This window comes from Manis pentadactyla, chromosome 1 (genome assembly GCF_030020395.1).
Source record: "Manis pentadactyla isolate mManPen7 chromosome 1, mManPen7.hap1, whole genome shotgun sequence".
NCBI classification, from domain to species: domain Eukaryota; kingdom Metazoa; phylum Chordata; class Mammalia; order Pholidota; family Manidae; genus Manis; species Manis pentadactyla.
In genome coordinates this window covers 60,573,471-60,599,753 of record NC_080019.1, presented here as the reverse complement: position 1 = coordinate 60,599,753, position 26,283 = coordinate 60,573,471, and positions in this window count along the sequence as shown.

Genomic DNA, 26,283 nt, shown 5'->3' with positions numbered 1-26,283 from the left:
TTATGGACATAATTAGGGTGCAATTTGATGTCAGGGCGAGTGTGAGGTCGAGTCACAGGGTTGAGTGAGTCATAGGTGATATCAATGGTGAAGGCGAAATATCTGGTCCATGGATCGGGTCTAGGGTTAGGTTGAGGTGTTTGATAAGGAGTACGGGTGAGATAGGGTTACAGTTAGATTCGGATCCATCTCTGATGTGAGGGCGAGTGGAAGATAGACTTTCAGTTTTAAGGTCAGTTGTGGATGACATTAATGCTTAAGGTGAAGTGTCGGATCTTGACGAAAATGCTAGGGCTGGCATTAGTCGTAAGTTAAGGTGTATGGGGCTGATTGGGTGACAGTTAGAGTTCCGATCTGACACTGATGTGAGGGCAATGGCCAGAATGAGCTTCAGTTTTATGGGGAGGAATGACAGACGTCAATGCTGATGGTGGCAGTTCAGTTAAAGGGGCCTGGGCTAGGGTTAGGGTTTCCTGTAAGGGAATGTCTATCCATATGATACGTTTACGGAGAGAATTAGGGTTCAATTCTGATGTGAGTGCGCGGGTGAGATTGACTCTCAGGGTAAAGATGTGTCTCCTAGTTGGCATCAATGTTGAAGGCAAAGAATCTAGTCCAGGGCTCGGGCTTAGGGTTAGGTTTAGTTGTTCAGTAAGATTAACAGTAACATAGAGCATTATTTAGAGTTAGCATCTGACTCTGATGTGAGGGTGATATCCAGATTGAGCTTCATGTTTACGGTACTTCATGACAGACATTGAAGCTGATGGTGTCGGCTCAGGTAAAGTGGCCAGGGCTAGATTTAGGGTATTGTGTTCTGTGAGGAGTACAGGAAGGATAGGGGTATGGACAGACTTAGCGCTTGTCTCTGATATGAGGGCAAGTGCGAGATTGAGGTTCAGGATTATGGTGAATGGTGGGTCATGCCAATGTTTACGGTTAATGGACAGGTCCAAGAGTCATGGCTAGGGTTTGGATTAGTGGGTCGTTCTGTTCTACAGAAAGGATAATTTTAGGATTGAGGGTAGGGTCCAGCTCTGATGTGAGTGCGAGTGTGAAATTGCGATTCAGTGTTGAGGAGGTCCCTGGGTGATGTCAATGGTGTCGTTGTGTGGATAGGCCCAGGACTCAGTGCTAGGGTTAAAATTTTGTGTTCTCTCTGGTTTCCGGATACATTAGAATTATGGAAAGATTTAGGTTCTGGGTCTGATGTGATGGGGAGTGCAAGATGGTGGATCAGGGTTATGGTGAGGCATGGGTGACGTCAGTGGTCAAGGTGAGGTGTCAGGACCTCGGGCTAGGGCTATGGTTAGGTTTAGGTTTTTGGGAAGCTGTAGAGGAATGGTATTGTTACGTTTAGACTTAGGTTCCCTCTCTTACGTTAGGGAGACTATGCGATTATGGTTCCAGGATTACACTGAGGCAAGTGTGATATCCTAGGTGATGGTGGAGTTTCAGGAAACAGGTTCGCGCTAGGGTTAGGGTTATGTAATCGTTAAACGGTATAGGGTTTACGTGGATACGGCTCGATTTTGGATCCTACTCTGATGTGAGGGCGAAGGCCAGATTGATCTTGATCATCATTGTGTGGCATAGGTGACATCAATGCTGACGTTGAGGATCCAGCTTAAGGGACCTTGTTTAGGGGTAGGGTTTTCAGTAAGGAAAAGTCTATGAGTAAGATATGGTTATGGACATAATTAGGGTGCAATTTGATGTCAGGGCGAGTGTGAGGTCGAGTCACAGGGTTGAGTGAGTCATAGGTGATATCAATGGTGAAGGCGAAATCTCTGGTCCATGGATCGGGTCTAGGGTTGGGTTGAGGTGTTTGATAAGGAGTACGGGTGATACAGGGTCACAGTTCGATTCGGATCCATCTCTGATGTGAGGGCGAGTGCAAGATTGAGTTTCATTTAAAGATGAAGTTTGGGTGGCACTAATGCTAAAGCTGAAGTGTCGGATCCTGACGCCAGGGCTAGGGCTGGAATTAGTTGTATGTTAAGGTGTATAGGGCTGATTGAGTGACAGTTAGAGTTCTGATCTGACTCTGATGTGAGTGTAATGGCCAGAATGAGCTTTAGCTTTATGGGGAGGAATGACAGACGCCAATGCTGATGGTGGCAGGTCAGTTAAAGTGGCCTGGGCTAGGGTTAGGGTTTCCTGTGAGGGAAAGTCTATGCATATGATACGGTTACAGAGAGAATTTGGGTTCAATTCAGATGTGGGTGCGAGGGTGAGATTGAGGCTCAGGGTAAAAATGTGCCTCCTACTCGGCAACAATGTTGAAGGCGGAGTATCTACTCCAGTACTCGTGTCTAGGGTTAGGCTTAGGTGTTCAGTAAGATTTACAGGAACATAGAGTTACATTTAGAGTTCGCATCTGACACTGTTGTGAGGGCAATGGCCTGACTGAGCTTCAGGTTTACTTTGCGGCATGACAGACGTTGAAGCTGATGGCAACGTTTAGGTAAAGTGGCCAGGGTTAGAGATACGGTATTGTGTTCTGTGAGGTGTACAGGAAGGATAGGGTGAAGGACACACTTAGGGCTGGTCTCTGATGTGAGGGCAAGTTCGAGATTGAGGTTCAGGATTACGGAGAAGCGTGCCTGATGCCAGAGGTTACGTTGAAAGGACAGGTAAAGAGTCATGGCTAGGGTTGAGATTAGTGGGTCATTCTGTTCTTCAGAAAGGATAAGTTAAGGATTAGGGTTAGGGTCCAGCTCTGATGTGAGTGCGACTCTGAAATTGCGTTTCAGTGTTGAGGAGGGCCCTTGGAGATGTCGATGCTGACGTTTTGTGAATAGGCCCAGGATTCAGTGCTAGGGTTAAAATTTTGTGTTCTCTCTGGTTTCCAGAGACATTAGCATTAAGGAAAGAGTTAGGTTCTGGGTCTGATGTGACGGGGAGTGCAAGATGTTGGATCAGGGTTATGGTGAGGCAAGGGTGATGTCAATGTTCCAGGTGAGCTGTCAGGACCACTGGCCAGGGCTAGGCTTAGGGTTAGGTTTTTCGTTAGGTGTAGAGACAGGGTATTGTTACATTTAGACATAGGGTCCTTCTCTTACGTTAGGGCGAATGTGCGATTCAGTTCCAGGATTACAGTGAGGCAATTGTGGTATCCATGGTTATTTTGGAGTTTCAAGCCACAGGTCCACGCTAGGGTTAGGGTTATGTAATCGTAAAAGGGTATGGGGTTTACGTGGATATGGCTCAATTTTGGTTCCTAATCTGATGTGAGGGCGATGGCCAGATTGATCTTGATCATCATGGTGTTACATAGGTGACGTCAATGCTGACGCTGAGGGAACAGTTTACGGGAGCTTGGTTATTGGTATGCTCTTCTGTAAGGAAAAGTCTATGCAGAAGATATGGTTATGGACATAATTAGGGTGAAATTTTGATGTCAGGGTGAGTGTGAGGTCGAGTCACAGGGTTGTGGGAGTCATAGTTGATTTCAATGCTGAAGGCGAAATATCTGGTCCATGGATCGTGTCTAGTTTTAGGTTGAGGTGTTTGATACGGAGTACGGGTGAGATAGGGTTACAGTTAGATTCGGATCCATCTCTGATGTGAGGGCGAGTGGAAGATTGAGTTTCAGTTTTAAGGTGAGGTGTGGATGACATTAATGCTTAAGGTGAAGTGTCAGATCCTGACGAAAGGGCTAGGGCTGGCATTAGTCGTAAGTTAAGGTGTATGGGGCTGATTGAGTGACAGTTAGAGTTCTGATCTGACTCTGATGTGAGGGCAATGGCCAGAATGAGCTTCAGTTTTATGGGGAGGAATGACAGACGTCAATGCTGATGGTGGCAGTTCAGTTAAAGGGGCCTGGGCTAGGGTTACGGTTTCCTGTAAGGGAATGTCTATGCATATGACACGTTTACGGAGAGAATAAGGGTTCAATTCTGATGTCAGTGCGAGGGTGAGATTGAGGCTCAGGGTAAAGATGTGTCTCCTAGTTGGCATCAATGTTGAAGGCAAAGAATCTAATCCAGGGCTCGGGCTTAGGGTTAGGTTTAGTTGGTCAGTAAGATTTACAGTAACATAGAGCTTTTTTTAGAGTTAGCATCTGACTCTGATGTGAGGGTGATATCCAGATTGAGCTTCATGTTTACGGTACGGCATGACAGACATTGAACCTGATGGTGTCGGCTCAGGTAAAGTGGCCAGGGCTAGAGTTAGGGTATTGTGTTCTGTGAGGTGTACAGGAAGGATAGGGGTATGTACAGACTTAGCGCTCGTCTCTGATGTGAGGGCAAGTGCGAGATTGAGGTTCAGGATTACAGTGAATGGTGGGTCATGCCAATGTTTACGGTTAACAGACAGGACCAAGAGTCATGGCTACGGTTTGGATTAGTGGGTCGTTCTGTTCTACAGAAAGGATAATTTTAGGATTGAGGGTAGGGTCCAGCTCTGATGTGAGTGCGAGTATGAAACTGCGATTCAGTTTTGAGGAGGTCCCTGGGTGATGTCAATGGTGTCGTTGTGTGGATAGGCCCAGGACTCAGTGCTAGGGTTAAAATTTTGTGTTCTCTCTGGTTTCCGGATACATTAGCATTATGGAAAGATTTAGGATCTGGGTCTGATGTGACGGGGAGTGCAAGATGGTAGATCAGGTTTATGGTGCGGCATGGGTGACGTCAGTGGTCAAGGTGAGGTGTCAGGACCTCGGGCCAGGGCTAGGGTTAGGTTTAGGTTTTTGGGAAGCTGTAGAGGAATGGTATTGTTACGTTTAGACTTAGGTTCCTTCTCTTACGTTAGGGAGACTTTGCGATTATGGTTCCATGATTACAGTGAGTCAAGGGTGATATCCAAGGTGATGGTGGAGTTTCAGGAAACAGGTCCGCGCTAGGGTTAGGGTTATGTAATCGTTAAACGGTATAGTGTTTACGTGGATACGGCTCGATTTTGGATCCTACTCTGATGTGAGGGCAATGGCCAGATTGATCTTTATCATCATGGTGTGGCATAGGTGACATCAATGCTGGCGCTGAGGATCCAGCTTAAGGGACCTTGTTTAGGGGTAGGGTTTTCAGTAAGGATAAGTCTATGTGGAAGATATGGTTATGGACATAATTAGGGTGCAATTTGATGTCACGGCGAGTGTGAGGTAGAGTCACAGGTTTGAGGGAGTCATAGGTGATATCAATGTTGAAGGTGAAATCTCTGGTCCATGGATCGGTTCTAGGGTTAGGTTGAGGTGTTTGATAAGGAGTACGGGTGATACAGGGTAACAGTTAGATTCGGATCCATCTCTGATGTGAGGTCGAGTGCAAGATTGAGTTTCATTTTAAGGTGAAGTTTGGGTGACACTAATGCTAAAGCTGAAGTGTCGGATCCTGACGCCAGGGCTATTGCTGGAATTAGTTGTAAGTTAAGTTGTATGGGGCTGATTGAGTGACAGTTAGAGTACTGATCCGACTCTGATGTGAGGGCAATGGCCAGAATGAGCTTTAGTTTTATGGGGAGGAATGACAGACGCCAATGCTGATGGTGGCAGGTCAGTTAAAGGGGCCTGGTCTAGGGTTAGGGTTTCCTGTGAGGGAAAATCTATGCATATGATATGGTTACGGAGAGAATTTTGGTTCAATTCTGATGTGGGTGCGAGTGTGAGCTTGAGGCTCAGGGTAAAAATGTGCTTCCTAATTGGCAGCAATATGAAGGCGGAGTATCTAGTCCAGTGCTCGTGTCTAGGGTTAGGCTTAGGTGTTCAGTAAGATTTACAGGAAAATAGAGTTACATTTAGCGTTCGCATCTGACACTGTTGTGAGGGCCATGGCCTGACTGAGCTTCAGGTTTACTTTGCGGCATGACAGACGTTGAAGCTGATGGCAAGGTTTAGGTAAAGTGGCCATGGTTAGAGATAGGGTATTGTGTTCTGTGAGGTGTACAGGAAGGATAGGGTGAAGGCCAGACTTAGGGCTGGTCTCTGATGTGAGGGCAAGTTCGAGATTGAGGTTCAGGATTACGGTGAAGCATGCCTGATGCCAGAGGTTACGTTGAAAGGACAGGTAAAGAGTCATTGCTAGGGTTGAGATTAGTGGGTCATTCTGTTCTTCAGAATGGATAAGTTAAGGTTTAGTGTTAGGGTCCAGCTCTGATGTGAGTGCGACTCTGAAATTGCGTTTCACTGTTGAGGAGGGCCCTTGGAGATGTCGATGCAGACGTTTTGTGGATAGGCCCAGGATTCAGTGCTAGGGTTAAAATTTTGTGTTCTCTCTGGTTTCCAGAGACTTTAGCATTACGGAAAGAGTTAGGTTCTGCTGGGTGTGATGTGACGGGGAGTGCAAGATGTTGGATCAGGGTTATGGTGAGGCATGGGTGACGTCAATGTTCCAGGTGAGCTCACAGGACAACTGGCCAGGGCTAGGCTTAGGGTTAGGTTTTTCGTTAGCTGTAGAGAGAGGGTATTGTTACATTTAGACATAGGGTCCTTCTCTTACGTTAGGGCGAATGTGAGATTCAGTTCCAGGACTACAGTGAGGCAATTGTGGTATCCATGGTGATTTTGGAGTTTCATGCCACAGGTCCGCGCTAGCGTTAGGGTTATGTAATCGTAAAAGGGTATGGGGTTTACGTGGATATGGCGCAATTTTGGATCCTAATCTGATTTGAGGGCGATGGCCAGATTGATCTTGATCATCATGGTGTGACATAGGTGTCATCAATGCTGACGCTGAGGGTCAAGGTTAAAGGACCTTGTTTAGGGGTAGGCTTTTCTGTAAGGAAAAGTCTATGCAGAAGATATGGTCATGGACATAATTAGGGTGAAATTTTGATGTCAGGGCGAGTGTGAGGTCGAATAACTGGGTTGAGGGAGTCATAGGTGATATCAATGGTGAAGGCGAAATATCTGGTCCATGGATCGGGTCTAGGGTTAGGTTGAGGTGTTTGATAAGGTGTACGGGTGAGGTAGGGTTACAGTTAGATTCGGATCCATCTCTGATGTGAGGGCGAGTGGAAGATTGAGTTTCAGTTTTAAGGTGAGGTGTGGATGATATTAATGCTTAAGGTGAAGTGTCAGATCCTGATGAAAGGGCTAGAGCTGGTATTAGTCGTAAGTTAAGGTGTATGGGGCTGATTGAGTGATAGTTAGAGTTCTGATCTGACTCTGATGTGAGGGCAATGGCCAGAATGAGCTTCAGTTTTATGGGGAGGAATGACAGACGTCAATGCTGATGGTGGCAGTTCAGTTAAAGGGGCCTGGGCTAGGGTTACGGTTTCCTGTAAGGGAATGTCTATGCATATGACACGTTTACGGAGAGAATAAGGGTTCAATTCTGATGTCAGTGCGAGGGTGAGATTGAGGCTCAGGGTAAAGATGTGTCTCCTAGTTGGCATCAATGTTGAAGGCAAAGAATCTAATCCAGGGCTCGGGCTTAGGGTTAGGTTTAGTTGGTCAGTAAGATTTACAGTAACATAGAGCTTTATTTAGAGTTAGCATCTGACTCTGATGTGAGGGTGATATCCAGATTGAGCTTCATGTTTACGGTACGGCATGACAGACATTGAACCTGATGGTGTCGGCTCAGGTAACGTGGCCAGGGCTAGAGTTAGGGTATTGTGTTCTGTGAGGTGTACAGGAAGGATAGGGGTATGTACAGACTTAGCGCTTGTCTCTGATGTGAGGGCAAGTGCGAGATTGAGGTTCAGGATTACAGTGAATGGTGGGTCATGGCAATGTTTACGATTAATGGACAGGTCCAAGAGTCATGGAAAGGGTTTGGATTAGTGGGTCGTTCTGTTCTACAGAAAGGATAATTTTAGGATTGAGGGTAGGGTCCAGCTCTGATGTGAGTGCGAGTATGAAACTGCGATTCAGTTTTGAGGAGGTCCCTGGGTGATGTCAATGGTGTCGTTGTGTGGATAGGCCCAGGACTCAGTGCTAGGGTTAAAATTTTGTGTTCTCTCTGGTTTCCGGATACATTAGCATTATGGAAAGATTTAGGATCTGGGTCTGATGTGACGGGGAGTGCAAGATGGTAGATCAGGTTTATGGTGCGGCATGGGTGACGTCAGTGGTCAAGGTGAGGTGTCAGGACTTCGGGCCAGGGCTAGGGTTAGGTTTAGGTTTTTGGGATGCTGTAGAGGAATGGTATTGTTACGTTTAGACTTAGGTTCCTTCTCTTACGTTAGGGAGACTATGCGATTATGGTTCCAGGATTATAGTGAGGCAAGGGTGATATCCAAGGTGATGGTGGAGTTTCAGGAAACAGGTCCGCGCTAAGGTTAGGGTTATGTAATCGTTAAACGGTATAGGGTTTACGTGGATACGGCTCGATTTTGGATCCTACTCTGATGTGAGGGTGAAGGCCAGATTGATCTTGATCATCATGGTGTGGCATAGGTGACATCAATGCTGGCGCTGAGGATCCAGCTTAAGGGACCTTGTTTAGGGGTAGGGTTTTCAGTAAGGATAAGTCTATGTGGAAGATATGGTTATGGACATAATTAGGGTGCAATTTGATGTCACGGCGAGTGTGAGGTCGAGTCACAGCGTTCAGGGAGTCATAGGTGATATCAATGCTGAAGGTGAAATCTCCGGTCCATGGATCGGTTCTACGGTTAGGTTGAGGTGTTTGATAAGGAGTACGGGTTATTCAGGGTAGCAGTTAGATTCGGATCTATCTCTGATGTGAGGGCGAGTGCAAGATTGAGTTTCATTTTAAGGTGAAGTTTGGGTGACACTAATGCTAAAGCAGAAGTGTCGGATCCTGACACCAGGGCTAGGGCTGGAATTAGTTGTAAGTTAAGGTGTATGGGGCTGATTGAGTGACAGTTAGAGTTCTGATCTGACTCTGATGTGAGTGCAATGGCCAGAATGAGCTTTAGTTTTATGGGGAGGAATGACAGACGCCAATGCTGATGGTGGCAGGTCAGTTAAAGGGGCCTGGGCTAGGGTTAGGGTTTCCTGTGAGGGAAAGTCTGTGCATATGATACTGTTACGGAGAGAATTTGGGTTCAATTCTGATGTTGGTGCGAGGGTGAGATTGAGGCTCAGGGTAAAAATGTGCTTCCTAGTCGGCAGCAATGTTGAAGGCGGAGTATCTAGTCCAGTGCTCGTTTCTAGGGTTAGGCTTAGGTGTTCAGTAAGATTTACAGGAACATAGAGTTACATCTAGAGTTCGCATCTGACACTGATGTGAGGGCGATAGCCAGACGGAGCTTCAGGTTTACTTTGCGGCAAGACAGACGTTGAAGCTGATGGCAACGTTTAGGTAAAGTGGCCAGGGTTAGAGATAGGGTATTGTGTTCTGTGAGGTGTACAGGAAGGATGGGGTGAAGGACAGACTTAGGGCTGGTCTCTGATGTAAGGGCAAGTTCGAGATTGAGCTTCAGGATTACGGTGAAGCGTGCCTGATACCAGAGGTTACGTTGAAAGGACAGGTAAAGAGTCATGGCTAAGTTTGAGATTAGTGGGTCATTCTGTTCTTCAGAAAGGATAAGTTAAGGATTAGGGTTAGGGTCCAGCTCTGATGTGAGTGCGACTCTGAAATTGCGTTTCAGTGTTGAGGAGGGCCCTTGGAGATATCGATGCAGACGTTTTGTGGATAGGCCCAGGATTCAGGGCTACGGTTAAAATTTTGTGTTCTCTCTGGTTTCCAGAGACATTAGCATTACGGAAAGAGTTAGTTTCTGGGTGTGATGTGACGGGGAGTGCAAGAAGATGGATCAGGGTTATGGTGAGTCATGGGTGTCGTCAATGTTCTAGGTGAGCTGTCAGGACCACTGGCCAGGGCTAGGCTTAGGGTTAGTTTTTTCGTTAGGTGTAGAGAGAGGGTATTGTTACATTTAGACATAGGGTCCTTCTCTTACGTTAGGGCGAATGTGCGATTCAGTTCCAGGATTACAGTGAGGCAATTGTGGTATCCATGGTGATTTTGGAGTTTCAGGCCACAGGTCCGCGCTTGGGTAAGGTTATGTAATCGTAAAAGGGTATGGGGTTTACGTGGATATGGCTCAATTTTTGTTCCTAATCTGATGTTAGGGCGATGGCCAGATTGATCTTGATCATCATGGTGTGACATAGGTGACGTCAATGCTGACGCTGAGGGTCCAGGTTAAGGGAACTTGGTTAGGGGTAGGCTTTTCTGTAAGGAAAAGTCTATGCAGAAGATATGGTCATGGACATAATTAGGGTGAAATTTTGATGTCAGGGCGAGTGTGAGGTCGAATCACTGGGTTGAGGGAGTCATAGGTGATATCAATGGTGAAGGCGAAATATCTGGTCCATGGATCGGGTCTAGGGTTAGGTTGAGGTGTTTGATAAGGAGTACGGGTGAGATAGGGTTACAGTTAGATTCGGATCCATCTCTGATGTGAGGGCGAGTGGAAGATTGAGTTTCAGTTTTAAGGTGAGGTGTGGATGACATTAATGCTTAAGGTGAAGTGTCAGATCCTGACGAAAGGGCTAGGGCTGGCATTAGTCGTAAGTTAAGGTGTATGGGGCTGATTGAGTGACAGTTAGAGTTCTGATCTGACTCTGATGTGAGGGCAATGGCCAGAATGAGCTTCAGTTTTATGGGGAGGAATGAGAGACGTCAATGCTGATGGTTGCAGTTCAGTTAAAGGGGCCTGGACTAGGGTTAGGGTTTCCTGTAAGGGAATGTCTATGCATATGATACGTTTACGGAGAGAACTAGGGTTCAATTCTGATGTGAGTGCGAGGGTGAGATTGAGGATCAGGGTAAAGATGTGCCTTCTAGTTGGCATCAATGTTGAAGGCAAAGAATCTAGCCAGGGCTCGGGCTTAGGGTTAGGTTTAGTTGGTCAGTAAGATTTACAGTAACATAGAGCTTCATTTAGCGTTAGCATCTGACTCTGATGTGAGGGTGATATCCAGATTGAGATTCATGTTTACAGTACGGCATGACAGACATTGAAGCTGATGGTGTCGGCTCAGGTAAAGTGGCCAGGGCTAGAGTTAGGGTATTGTGTTCTGTGAGGAGTAAAGGAAGGATAGGGGTATGGACAGATTTAGCGCTTGTCTCTGATGTGAGGGAAAGTGCGAGATTGAGGTTCAGGATTACGGTGAATGTGGGTCATGCCAATGTTTACGGTTAACGGACATGCCGAAGAGTCATGGCTAGGGTTTGGATTAGTGGGTCGTTCTGTTCTACAGAAAGGATAATTTTAGGATTGAGTGTAGGGTCCAGCTCTGATGTGAGTGCGAGTGTGAAATTGCAATTCAGTGTTGAGGAGGTCCCTGGGTGATGTCAATGGTGTCGTTGTGTGGATAGGCCCAGGACACAGTGCTAGGGTTAAAATTTTGTGTTCTCTCTGGTTTCCGGATACATTAGCATTATGGAAAGATTTAGGTTCTGGGTCTGATGTGACGGGGAGTGCAAGATGGTGGATCAGGTTTATGGTGCGGCATGGGTGACGTCATTGGTCAAGGTGAGGTGTCAGGACTTCGGGCCAGGGCTAGGGTTATAGTTAGGTTTTTGGGAAGCTGTAGAGGAATGGTATTTTTACGTTTAGACATACGTTCCTTCTCTTACGTTAGGGAGACTATGCGATTATGGTTCCATGATTACAGTGAGTCAAGGGTGATATCCAAGGTGATGGTGGAGTTTCAGGAAACAGGTCCGCGCTAGGGTTAGGGTTATGTAATCGTTAAACGGTATAGTGTTTACGTGGATACGGCTCGATTTTGGATCCTACTCTGATGTGAGGGCGATGGCCAGATTGATCTTTATCATCATGGTGTGGCATAGGTGACATCAATGCTGGCGCTGAGGATCCAGCTTAAGGGACCTTGTTTAGGGGTAGGGTTTTCAGTAAGGATAAGTCTATGTGGAAGATATGGTTATGGACATAATTAGGGTGCAATTTGATGTCACGGCGAGTGTGAGGTCGAGTCACAGGTTTGAGGGAGTCATAGGTGATATCAATGTTGAAGGTGAAATCTCTGGTCCATGGATCGGTTCTAGGGTTAGGTTGAGGTGTTTGATAAGGAGTACGGGTGATACAGGGTAACAGTTAGATTCGGATCCATCTCTGATGTGAGGGCGAGGGCAAGATTGAGTTTCATTTTAAGGTGAAGTTTGGGTGACACTAATGCTAAAGCTGAAGTGTCGGATCCTGACGCCAGGGCTATTGCTGGAATTAGTTGTAAGTTAAGGTGTATGGGGCTGATTGAGTGACAGTTATAGTACTGATCCGACTCTGATGTGAGGGCAATGGCCAGAATGAGCTTTAGTTTTATGGGGAGGAATGACAGACGCCAATGCTGATGGTGGCAGGTCAGTTAAAGGGGCCTGGTCTAGGGTTAGGGTTTCCTGTGAGGGAAAATCTATGCATATGATATGGTTATGGAGAGAATTTTGGTTCAATTCTGATGTGGGTGCGAGTGTGAGCTTGAGGCTCAGGGTAAAAATGTGCTTCCTAGTTGGCAGCAATTTGAAGGCGGAGTATCTAGTCCAGTGCTCGTGTCTAGGGTTAGGCTTAGGTGTTCAGTAAGATTTACAGGAACATAGAGTTACATTTAGCGTTCGCATCTGACACTGTTGTGAGGGCCATGGCCTGACTGAGCTTCAGGTTTACTTTGCGGCATGACAGACGTTGAAGCTGATGGCAACGTTTAGGTAAAGTGGCCAGGGTTAGAGATAAGGTATTGTGTTCTGTGAGGTGTACAGGAAGGATAGGGTGAAGGACAGACTTAGGGCTGGTCTCTGATGTGAGGGCAAGTTCGAGATTGAGGTTCAGGATTACGGTGAAGCGTGCCTGATGCCAGAGGTTAGGTTGAAAGGACAGGTAAAGAGTCATTGCTAGGTTTGAGTTTAGTGGGTCATTCTGTTCTTCAGAATGGATAAGTTAAGGATTAGGGTTAGGGTCGAGCTCTGATGTGAGTGCGACTCTGAAATTGCGTTTCACTGTTGAGGAGGGCCCTTGGAGATGTCGATGCAGACGTTTTGTGGATAGGCCCAGGATTCAGTGCTAGGGTTAAAATTTTGTGTTCTCTCTGGTTTCCAGAGACTTTAGCATTACGGAAAGAGTTAGGTTCTGCTGGGTGTGATGTGACATGGAGTGCAAGATGTTGGATCAGGGTTATGGTGAGGCATGGGTGACGTCAATGTTCCAGGTGAGCTCACAGGACAACTGGCCAGGGCTAGGCTTAGGGTTAGGTTTTTCGTTAGGTGTAGAGAGAGGGTATTGTTACATTTAGACATAGGGTCCTTCTCTTACGTTAGGGCGAATGTGAGATTCAGTTCCAGGACTACAGTGAGGCAATTGTGGTATCCATGGTGATTTTGGAGTTTCAGGCCACAGGTCCGCGCTAGCGTTAGGGTTATGTAATCGTAAAAGGGTATGGGGTTTACGTGGATATGGCTCAATTTTGGATCCTAATCTGATTTGAGGGCGATGGCCAGATTGATCTTGATCATCATGGTGTTACATAGGTGACGTCAATGCTGACGCTGAGGGTCCAGGTTAAAGGACCTTGTTTGGGGTAGGCTTTTCTGTAAGGAAAATTCTATGCAGAAGATATGGTTATGGACATAATTAGGGTGAAATTTTGATGTCAGGGTGAGTGTGAGGTCGAGTCACAGGGTTGAGGGAGTCATAGGTGATATCAATGGTGAAGGCGAAATATCTGGTCCATGGATCGGGTCTAGGGTTAGGTTGAGGTGTTTGATACGGAGTACGGGTGAGATAGGGTTACAGTTAGATTCGGATCCATCTCTGATGTGAGGGCGAGTGGAAGATTGAGTTTCAGTTTTAAGGTGAGGTGTGGATGACATTAATGCTTAAGGTGAAGTGTCAGATCCTGACGAAAGGGCTAGAGCTGGTATTAGTCGTAAGTTAAGGTGTATGGGGCTGATTGAGTGATAGTTAGAGTTCTGAACTGACTCTGATGTGAGGGCAATGGCCAGAATGAGCTTCAGTTTTATGGGGAGGAATGACAGACGTCAATGCTGATGGTGGCAGTTCAGTTAAAGGGGCCTGGGCTAGGGTTAGGGTTTCCTGTAAGGGAATGTCTATGCATATGACACGTTTACGGAGAGAATTAGGGTTCAATTCTGATGTGAGTGCGAGGGTGAGATTGAGGCTCAGGGTAAAGATGTGTCTCCTAGTTGGCATCAATATTGAAGGCAAAGAATCTAGTCCAGGGCTCGGGCTTAGGGTTAGGTTTAGTTGGTCAGTAAGATTTACAGTAACATAGAGCTTTATTTAGAGTTAGCATCTGACTCTGATGTGAGGGTGATATCCAGATTGAGCTTCATGTTTACGGTACGGCATGACAGACATTGAAGCTGATGGTGTCGGCTCAGGTAAAGTGGCCAGGGCTAGAGTTAGGTTATTGTGTTCTGTGAGGTGTACAGGAAGGATAGGGGTATGTACAGACTTAGCGCTTGTCTCTGATGTGAGGGCAAGTGCGAGATTGAGGTTCAGGATTACAGTGAATGGTGGGTCATGCGAATGTTTACGGTTAACAGACAGGTCCAAGAGTCATGGCTAGGGTTTGGATTAGTGGGTCGTTCTGTTCTACAGAAAGGATAATTTTAGGATTGAGGGTAGGGTCCAGCTCTGATGTGAGTGCGAGTATGAAACTGCGATTCAGTTTTGAGTAGGTCCCTGGGTGATGTCAATGGTGTCGTTGTGTGGATAGGCCCAGGACTCAGTGCTAGGGTTAAAATTTTGTGTTCTCTCTGGTTTCCGGATACATTAGCATTATGGAAAGATTTAGGATCTGGGTCTGATGTGACGGGGAGTGCAAGATGGTAGATCAGGGTTATGGTGCGGCATGGGTGACGTCAGTGGTCAAGGTGAGGTGTCAGGACCTCGGGCCAGGGCTAGGGTTAGGGTTAGGTTTTTGGGAAGCTGTAGAGGAATGGTATTGTTACGTTTAGACTTAGGTTCCTTCTCTTACGTTAGGGAGACTATGCGATTATGGTTCCATGATTACAGTGAGTCAAGGGTGATATCCAAGGTGATGGTGGAGTTTCAGGAAACATGTCCGCGCTAGGGTTAGGGTTATGTAATCGTTAAACGGTATAGTGTTTACGTGGATACGGCTCGATTTTGGATCCTACTCTGATGTGAGGGCGATGGCCAGATTGATCTTTATCATCATGGTGTGGCATAGGTGACATCAATGCTGGCGCTGAGGATCCAGCTTAAGGGACCTTGTTGAGGGGTAGGGTTTTCAGTAAGGATAAGTCTATGTGGAAGATATGGTTATGGACATAATTAGGGTGCAATTTGATGTCACGGCGAGTGTGAGGTAGAGTCACAGGTTTGAGGGAGTCATAGGTGATATCAATGTTGAAGGTGAAATCTCTGGTCCATGGATCGGTTCTAGGGTTAGGTTGAGGTGTTTGATAAGGAGTACGGGTGATACAGGGTAACAGTTAGATTCGGATCCATCTCTGATGTGAGGTCGAGTGCAAGATTGAGTTTCATTTTAAGGTGAAGTTTGGGTGACACTAATGCTAAAGCTGAAGTGTCGGATCCTGACGCCAGGGCTATTGCTGGAATTAGTTGTAAGTTAAGGTGTATGGGGCTGATTGAGTGACAGTTAGAGTACTGATCCGACTCTGATGTGAGGGCAAAGGCCAGAATGAGCTTTAGTTTTATGGGGAGGAATGACAGACGCCAATGCTGATGGTGGCAGGTCAGTTAAAGGGGCCTGGTCTAGGGTTAGGGTTTCCTGTGAGGGAAAATCTATGCATATGATATGGTTACGGAGAGAATTTTGGTTCAATTCTGATGTGGGTGCGAGTGTGAGCTTGAGGCTCAGGGTAATAATGTGCTTCCTAATTGGCAGCAATATGAAGGCGGAGTATCTAGTCCAGTGCTCGTGTCTAGGGTTAGGCTTAGGTGTTCAGTAAGATTTACAGGAACATAGAGTTACATTTAGCGTTCGCATCTGACACTGTTGTGAGGGCCATGGCCTGACTGAGCTTCAGGTTTACTTTGCGGCATGACAGACGTTGAAGCTGATGGCAACGTTTAGGTAAAGTGGCCAGGGTTAGAGATAGGGTATTGTGTTCTGTGAGGTGTACAGGAAGGATAGGGTGAAGGCCAGACTTAGGGCTGGTCTCTGATGTGAGGGCAAGTACGAGATTGAGGTTCAGGATTACGGTGAAGCGTGCCTGATGCCAGAGGTTACGTTGAAAGGAAAGGTAAAGAGTCATTGCTAGGGTTGAGATTAGTGGGTCATTCTGTTCTTCAGAATGGATAAGTTAAGGATTAGGGTTAGGGTCCAGCTCTGATGTGAGTGCAACTCTGAAATTGCGTTTCACTGTTGAGGAGGGCCCTTGGAGATGTCGATGCAGACGTTTTGTGTATAGGCCCAGGATTCAGTGCTAGGGTTAAAATTTTGTGTTCTCTCTGGTTTCCAGAGACTTTAGCATTACGGAAAGAGTTAGGTTCTGCTGGGTGTGATGTGACATGGAGTGCAAGATGTTGGATCAGGGTTATGGTGAGGCATGGGTGATGTCAATGTTCCAGGTGAGCTCACAGGACAACTGGCCAGGGCTAGGCTTAGGGTTAGGTTTTTCGTTAGGTGTAGAGAGAGGGTATTGTTACATTTAGACATAGGGTCCTTCTCTTACGTTAGGGCGAATGTGAGATTCAGTTCCAGGACTACAGTGAGGCAATTGTGGTATCCATGGTGATTTTGGAGTTTCAGGCCACAGGTCCGCGCTAGCGTTAGGGTTATGTAATCGTAAAAGGGTATGGGGTTTACGTGGATATGGCGCAATTTTGGATCCTAATCTGATTTGAGGGCGATGGCCAGATTGATCTTGATCATCATGGTGTGACATAGGTGTCATCAATGCTGACGCTGAGGGTCCAGGTTAAAGGACCTTGTTTAGGGGTAGGCTTTTCTGTAAGGAAAAGTCTATGCAGAAGATATGGTTATGGACATAATTAGGGTGAAATTTTGATGTCAGGGTGAGTGTGAGGTCGAGTCACAGGGTTGAGGGAGTCATAGGTGATATCAATGGTGAATGCGAAATATCTGGTCCATGGATCGGGTATAGGGTTAGGTTGAGGTGTTTGATACGGAGTACGGGTGAGATAGGGTTACAGTTAGATTCGGATCCATCTCTGATGTGAGGGCGAGTGGAAGATTGAGTTTCAGTTTTAAGGTGAGGTGTGGATGACATTAATGCTTAAGGTGAAGTGTCAGATCCTGACGAAAGGGCTAGAGCTGGTATTAGTCGTAATTTAAGGTGTATGGGGCTGATTGAGTGACAGTTAGAGTTCCGATCTGACACTGATGTGAGGGCAATGGCCAGAATGAGCTTCAGTTTTATGGGGAGGAATGACAGACGTCAATGCTGATGGTGGCAGTTCAGTTAAAGGGGCCTGCGCTAGGGTTACGGTTTCCTGTAAGGGAATGTCTATGCATATGACACGTTTACGGAGAGAATTAGGGTTCAATTCTGATGTGAGTGCGAGGGTGAGATTGAGGCTCAGGGTAAAGATGTGTCTCCTAGTTGGCATCAATGTTGAAGGCAAAGAATCTAGTCCAGGGCTCGGGCTTAGGGTTAGGTTTAGTTGGTCAGTAAGATTTACAGTAACATAGAGCTTTATTTAGAGTTAGCATCTGACTCTGATGTGAGGGTGATATCCAGATTGAGCTTCATGTTTACGGTACGGCATGACAGACATTGAAGCTGATGGTGTCGGCTCAGGTAAAGTGGCCAGGGCTAGAGTTAGGTTATTGTGTTCTGTGAGGTGTACAGGAAGGATAGGGGTATGTACAGACTTAGCGCTTGTCTCTGATGTGAGGGCAAGTGCGAGATTGAGGTTCAGGATTACAGTGAATGGTGGGTCATGCCAATGTTTACGGTTAACAGACAGGTCCAAGAGTCATGGCTACGGTTTGGATTAGTGGGTCGTTCTGTTCTACAGAAAGGATAATTTTAGGATTGAGGGTAGTGTCCAGCTCTGATGTGAGTGCGAGTATGAAACTGCGATTCAGTTTTGAGGAGGTCCCTGGGTGATGTCAATGGTGTCGTTGTGTGGATAGGCCCAGGACTCAGTGCTAGGGTTAAAATTTTGTGTTCTCTCTGGTTTCCGGATACATTAGCATTATGGAAAGATTTAGGATCTGGGTCTGATGTGACAGGGAGTGCAAGATGGTAGATCAGGTTTATGGTGCGGCATGGGTGACGTCAGTGGTCAAGGTGAGGTGTCAGGACCTCGAGCCAGGGCTAGGATTAGGGTTAGGATTTTGGGAAGCTGTAGAGGAATGGTATTGTTACATTTAGACTTAGGTTCCTTCTCTTACGTTAGGGAGACTATGCGATTATGGTTCCATGATTAAAGTGAGTCAAGGGTGATATCCAAGGTGATTGTGGAGTTTCAGGAAACAGGTCCGCGCTAGGGTTAGGGTTATGTAATCGTTAAACGGTATAGTGTTTACGTGGATACGGCTCGATTTTGGATCCTACTCTGATGTGAGGGCGATGGCCAGATTGATCTTTATCATCATGGTGTGGCATAGGTGACATCAATGCTGGCGCTGAGGATCCAGCTTAAGGGACCTTGTTTAGGGGTAGGGTTTTCAGTAAGGATAAGTCTATGTGGAAGATATGGTTATGGACATAATTAGGGTGCAATTTGATGTCACGGCGAGTGTGAGGTCGAGTCACAGCGTTCAGGGAGTCATAGGTGATATCAATGCTGAAGGTGAAATCTCCGGTCCATGGATCGGTTCTACGGTTAGGTTGAGGTGTTTGATAAGGAGTACGGGTGATACAGGGTAACAGTTAGATTCGGATCCATCTCTGATGTGAGGGCGAGTGCAAGATTGAGTTTCATTTTAAGGTGAAGTTTGGGTGACACTAATGCTAAAGCAGAAGTCTCGGATCCAGACGCCAGGGCTAGGGCTGGAATTAGTTGTAAGTTAAGGTGAATGGGGCTGATTGAGTGACAGTTAGAGTACTGATCCGACTCTGATGTGAGGGCAATGGCAAGAATGAGCTTTAGTTTTATGGGAAGGAATGACAGACGCCAATGCTGATGGTTGCAGGTCAGTTAAAGGGGACTGGGCTAGGGTTAGGGTTTCCTGTGAGGGAAAGTCTGTGCATATGATACGGTTACGGAGAGAATTTGGGTTCAATTCTGATGTTGGTGCGAGGGTGAGATTGAGGCTCAGGGTAAAAATGTGCTTCTAAGTCGGCAGCAATGTTGAAGGCGGATTATCTAGTCCAGTACTCGTTTCTAGGGTTAGGCTTAGGTGTTCAGTAAGATTAACAGGAACATAGAGTTACATTTAGAGTTCGCATCTGACACTGATGTGAGGGCGATAGCCAGTGGGAGCTTCAGGTTTGCTTTGCAGCAAGACAGACGTTGAAGCTGATGGCAACGTTTAGGTAAAGTGGCCAGGGTTAGAGATAGGGTATTGTGTTCTGTGAGGTGTACAGGAAGGATGGGGTGAAGGACAGACTTAGGGCTGGTCTCTGATGTAAGGGCAAGTTCGAGATTGAGGTTCAGGATTACGGTGAAGCGTGCCTGATACCAGAGGTTACGTTGAAAGGACAGGTAAAGTGTCATGGCTAAGTTTGAGATTAGTGGGTCATTCTGTTCTTCAGAAAGGATAAGTTAAGGATTAGGGTTAGGGTCCAGCTCTGATGTGAGTGCGACTCTGAAATTGCGTTTCAGTGTTGAGGAGGGCCCTTGGAGATATCGATGCAGACGTTTTGTGGATAGGCCCAGGATTCAGGGCTACGGTTAAAATTTTGTGTTCTCTCTGGTTTCCAGAGACATTAGCATTACGGAAAGAGTTAGGTTCTGGGTCTGATGTGACGGGGAGTGCAAGATGTTGGATCAGGGTTATGGTGAGTCATGGGTGTCGTCAATGTTCCAGGTGAGCTGTCAGGACCACTGGCCAGGGCTAGGCTTAGGGTTATTTTTTTCGTTAGGTGTAGAGAGAGGGTATTGTTACATTTAGACATAGGGTCCTTCTTTTACGTTAGGGCGAATGTGCGATTCAGTTCCAGGATTACAGTGATGCAATTGTGGTATCCATGGTGATTTTGGAGTTTCAGGCCACAGGTCCGCGCTAGGGTTAGGGTTATGTAATCGTAAAAGGGTATGGGGTTAACGTGGATATGGCTCAATTTTTGTTAATAATCTGATGTGAGGGCGATGGCCAGATTGATCTTGATCATCATGGTGTGACATAGGTGACGTCAATGCTGACGCTGAGGGTCCAGGTTAAGGGAGCTTGGTTAGGGGTAGGCTTTTCTGTAAGGAAAAGTCTATGCAGAAGATATGGTCATGGACATAATTAGGGTGAAATTTTGATGTCAGGGCGAGTGTGAGGTCGAATCACTGGGTTGAGGGAGTCATAGGTGATAACAATGGTGAAGGCGAAATATCTGGTCCATGGATCGGGTCTAGGGTTAGGTTGAGGTGTTTGATAAGGAGTACGGGTGAGATAGGGTTACAGTTAGATTCGGATCCATCTCTGATGTGAGGGCGAGTGGAAGATTGAGTTTCAGTTTTAAGGTGAGGTGTGGATGACATTAATGCTTAAGGTGAAGTGTCAGATCCTGATGAAAGGGCTAGGGCTGGCATTAGTCGTAAGTTAAGGTGTATGGGGCTGATTGAGTGACAGTTAGAGTTCTGATCTGACTCTGATGTGAGGGCAATGGCCAGAATGAGCTTCAGTTTTATGGGGAGGAATGAGAGACGTCAATGCTGATGGTGGCAGTTCAGTTAAAGGGGCCTGGGCTAGGGTTAGGGTTTCCTGTAAGGGAATGTCTATGCATATGATACGTTTACGGAGAGAATTAGGGTTCAATTCTGATGTGAGTGCGAGGGGGAGATTGAGGATCAGGGTAAAGATGTGTCTCCTAGTTGGCATCAATGTTGAAGGCAAAGAATCTAGCCAGGGCTCGGGCTTAGGGTTAGGTTTAGTTGGACAGTAAGATTTACAGTAACCTAGAGCTTCATTTAGGGTTAGCATCTGACTCTGATTTGAGGGTGATATCCAGATTGAGATTCATGTTTACAGTACGGCATGACAGACATTGAAGCTGATGGTGTCGGCTCAGGTAAAGTGGCCAGGGCTAGAGTTAGGGTATTGTGTTCTGTGAGGAGTAAAGGAAGGATAGGGGTATGGACAGATTTAGCGCTTGTCTCTGATGTGAGGGAAAGTGCGAGATTGAGGTTCAGGATTACGGTGAATGTGGGTCATGCCAATGTTTACGGTTAACGGACATGTCGAAGAGTCATGGCTAGGGTTTGGATTAGTGGGTCGTTCTGTTCTACAGAAAGGATAATTTTAGGATTGAGTGTAGGGTCCAGCTCTGATGTGAGTGCGAGTGTGAAATTGCAATTCAGTGTTGAGGAGGTCCCTGGGTGATGTCAATGGTGTCGTTGTGTGGATAGGCCCAGGACACAGTGCTAGGGTTAAAATTTTGTGTTCTCTCTGGTTTCTGGATACATTAGCATTATGGAAAGATTTAGGTTCTGGGTCTGATGTGACGGGGAATGCAAGATGGTGGATCAGGTTTATGGTGCGGCATGGGTGACGTCAGTGGTCAAGGTGAGGTGTCAGGACTTCGGGCCAGGGCTAGGGTTAGGTTTAGGTTTTTGGGATGCTGTAGAGGAATGGTATTGTTACGTTTAGACTTAGGTTCCTTCTCTTACGTTAGGGAGACTATGCGATTATGGTTCCAGGATTATAGTGAGGCAAGGGTGATATCCAAGGTGATGGTGGAGTTTCAGGAAACAGGTCCGCGCTAAGGTTAGGGTTATGTAATCGTTAAACGGTATAGGGTTTACGTGGATACGGCTCGATTTTGGATCCTACTCTGATGTGAGGGTGAAGGCCAGATTGATCTTGAACATCATGGTGTGGCATAGGTGACATCAATGCTGACGCTGAGGATCCAGCTTAAGGGACCTTGTTTAGGGGTAGGGATTTCAGTAAGGAAAAGTCTATTAGGAATATATGGTGATGGACATAATTAGAGTGCAATATGATGTCACGGCGAGTGTGAGGTCGAGTCACAGGGTTCAGGGAGTCATAGGTGTTATCAATGGTGAAGGTGAAATCTCCGGTCCATGGATCGGATCTAGGGTTAGGTTGAGGTGTGTGATAAGAAGTACGGGTTATTCAGGGTAGCAGTTAGATTCGGATCTATCTCTGATGTGAGGGCGAGTGCAAGATTGAGTTTCATTTTAAGGTGAAGTTTGGGTGACACTAATGCTAAAGCAGAAGTGTCGGATCCTGACGCCAGTGCTAGGGCTGGAATTAGTTGTAAGTTAAGGTGTATGGGGCTGATTGAGTGACAGTTAGAGTTCTGATCTGTCTCTGATGTGAGTGCAATGGCCAGAATGAGCTTTAGTTTTATGGGGAGGAATGACAGACGCCAATGCTGATGGTGGCAGGTCAGTTAAAGGGGCCTGGGCTAGGGTTATGGTTTCCTGTGAGGGAAAGTCTGTGCATATGATACGGTTACGGAGAGAATTTGGGTTCAATTCTGATGTTGGTGCGAGGGTGAGATTGAGGCTCAGGGTAAAAATGTGCTTCCTAGTTGGCAGCAATGTTAAAGGCGGAGTATCTAGTCCAGTGCTCGTTTCTAGGGTTAGGCTTAGGTGTTCAGTAAGATTTACAGGAACATAGAGTTACATCTAGAGTTCGCATCTGACACTGATGTGAGGGCGATAGCCAGACGGAGCTTCAGGTTTACTTTGCGGCAAGACAGACGTTGAAGCTGATGGCAACGTTTAGGTAAAGTGGCCAGGGTTAGAGATAGGGTATTATGTTCTGTGAGGTGTACAGGAAGGATGGGGTGAAGGACAGACTTAGGGCTGGTCTCTGATGTAAGGGCAAGTTCGAGATTGAGGTTCAGGATTACGGTGAAGCGTGCCTGATACCAGAGGTTACGTTGAAAGGACAGGTAAAGTGTCATGGCTAAGTTTGAGATTAGTGGGTCATTCTGTTCTTCAGAAAGGATAAGTTAAGGATTAGGGTTAGGGTCCAGCTCTGATGTGAGTGCGACTCTGAAATTGCGTTTCAGTGTTGAGGAGGGCCCTTGGAGATATCGATGCAGACGTTTTGTGGATAGGCCCAGGATTCAGGGCTACGGTTAAAATTTTGTGTTCTCTCTGGTTTCCAGAGACATTAGCATTACGGAAAGAGTTAGGTACTGAGTCTGATGTGACGGGGAGTGCAAGAAGTTGGATCAGGGTTATGGTGAGTCATGGGTGTCGTCAATGTTCTAGGTGAGCTGTCAGGACCACTGGCCAGGGCTAGGCTTAGGGTTAGTTTTTTCGTTAGGTGTAGAGAGAGGGTATTGTTACATTTAGACATAGGGTCCTTCTCTTACGTTAGGGCGAATGTGCGATTCAGTTCCAGGATTACAGTGAGGCAATTGTGGTATACATGGTGATTTTGGAGTTTCAGGCCACAGGTCCGCGCTTGAGTTAGGGTTATGTAATCGTAAAAGGGTATGGGGTTAACGTGGATATGGCTCAATTTTTGTTAATAATCTGATGTGAGGGCGATGGCCAGATTGATCTTGATCATCATGGTGTGACATAGGTGACGTCAATGCTGACGCTGAGGGTCCAGGTTAAGGGAGCTTGGTTAGGGGTAGGCTTTTCTGTAAGGAAAAGTCTATGCAGAAGATATGGTCATGGACATAATTAGGGTGAAATTTTGATGTCAGGGCGAGTGTGAGGTCGAATCACTGGGTTGAGGGAGTCATAGGTGATAACAATGGTGAAGGCGAAATATCTGGTCCATGGATCGGGTCTAGGGTTAGGTTGAGGTGTTTGATAAGGAGTACGGGTGAGATAGGGTTACAGTTAGATTCGGATCCATCTCTGATGTGAGGGCGAGTGGAAGATTGAGTTTCAGTTTTAAGGTGAGGTGTGGATGACATTAATGCTTAAGGTGAAGTGTCAGATCCTGATGAAAGGGCTAGGGCTGGCATTAGTCGTAAGTTAAGGTGTATGGGGCTGATTGAGTGACAGTTAGAGTTCTGATCTGACTCTGATGTGAGGGCAATGGCCAGAATGAGCTTCAGTTTTATGGGGAGGAATGAGAGACGTCAATGCTGATGGTGGCAGTTCAGTTAAAGGGGCCTGGGCTAGGGTTAGGGTTTCCTGTAAGGGAATGTCTATGCATATGATACGTTTACGGAGAGAATTAGGGTTCAATTCTGATGTGAGTGCGAGGGGGAGATTGAGGATCAGGGTAAAGATGTGTCTCCTAGTTGGCATCAATGTTGAAGGCAAAGAATCTAGCCAGGGCTCGGGCTTAGGGTTAGGTTTAGTTGGACAGTAAGATTTACAGTAACCTAGAGCTTCATTTAGGGTTAGCATCTGACTCTGATTTGAGGGTGATATCCAGATTGAGATTCATGTTTACAGTACGGCATGACAGACATTGAAGCTGATGGTGTCGGCTCAGGTAAAGTGGCCAGGGCTAGAGTTAGGGTATTGTGTTCTGTGAGGAGTAAAGGAAGGATAGGGGTATGGACAGATTTAGCGCTTGTCTCTGATGTGAGGGAAAGTGCGAGATTGAGGTTCAGGATTACGGTGAATGTGGGTCATGCCAATGTTTACGGTTAACGGACATGTCGAAGAGTCATGGCTAGGGTTTGGATTAGTGGGTCGTTCTGTTCTACAGAAAGGATAATTTTAGGATTGAGTGTAGGGTCCAGCTCTGATGTGAGTGCGAGTGTGAAATTGCAATTCAGTGTTGAGGAGGTCCCTGGGTGATGTCAATGGTGTCGTTGTGTGGATAGGCCCAGGACACAGTGCTAGGGTTAAAATTTTGTGTTCTCTCTGGTTTCTGGATACATTAGCATTATGGAAAGATTTAGGTTCTGGGTCTGATGTGACGGGGAATGCAAGATGGTGGATCAGGTTTATGGTGCGGCATGGGTGACGTCAGTGGTCAAGGTGAGGTGTCAGGACTTCGGGCCAGGGCTAGGGTTAGGTTTAGGTTTTTGGGATGCTGTAGAGGAATGGTATTGTTACGTTTAGACTTAGGTTCCTTCTCTTACGTTAGGGAGACTATGCGATTATGGTTCCAGGATTATAGTGAGGCAAGGGTGATATCCAAGGTGATGGTGGAGTTTCAGGAAACAGGTCCGCGCTAAGGTTAGGGTTATGTAATCGTTAAACGGTATAGGGTTTACGTGGATACGGCTCGATTTTGGATCCTACTCTGATGTGAGGGTGAAGGCCAGATTGATCTTGAACATCATGGTGTGGCATAGGTGACATCAATGCTGACGCTGAGGATCCAGCTTAAGGGACCTTGTTTAGGGGTAGGGATTTCAGTAAGGAAAAGTCTATTAGGAATATATGGTGATGGACATAATTAGAGTGCAATATGATGTCACGGCGAGTGTGAGGTCGAGTCACAGGGTTCAGGGAGTCATAGGTGTTATCAATGGTGAAGGTGAAATCTCCGGTCCATGGATCGGATCTAGGGTTAGGTTGAGGTGTGTGATAAGAAGTACGGGTTATTCAGGGTAGCAGTTAGATTCGGATCTATCTCTGATGTGAGGGCGAGTGCAAGATTGAGTTTCATTTTAAGGTGAAGTTTGGGTGACACTAATGCTAAAGCAGAAGTGTCGGATCCTGACGCCAGTGCTAGGGCTGGAATTAGTTGTAAGTTAAGGTGTATGGGGCTGATTGAGTGACAGTTAGAGTTCTGATCTGTCTCTGATGTGAGTGCAATGGCCAGAATGAGCTTTAGTTTTATGGGGAGGAATGACAGACGCCAATGCTGATGGTGGCAGGTCAGTTAAAGGGGCCTGGGCTAGGGTTATGGTTTCCTGTGAGGGAAAGTCTGTGCATATGATACGGTTACGGAGAGAATTTGGGTTCAATTCTGATGTTGGTGCGAGGGTGAGATTGAGGCTCAGGGTAAAAATGTGCTTCCTAGTTGGCAGCAATGTTAAAGGCGGAGTATCTAGTCCAGTGCTCGTTTCTAGGGTTAGGCTTAGGTGTTCAGTAAGATTTACAGGAACATAGAGTTACATCTAGAGTTCGCATCTGACACTGATGTGAGGGCGATAGCCAGACGGAGCTTCAGGTTTACTTTGCGGCAAGACAGACGTTGAAGCTGATGGCAACGTTTAGGTAAAGTGGCCAGGGTTAGAGATAGGGTATTATGTTCTGTGAGGTGTACAGGAAGGATGGGGTGAAGGACAGACTTAGGGCTGGTCTCTGATGTAAGGGCAAGTTCGAGATTGAGGTTCAGGATTACGGTGAAGCGTGCCTGATACCAGAGGTTACGTTGAAAGGACAGGTAAAGTGTCATGGCTAAGTTTGAGATTAGTGGGTCAT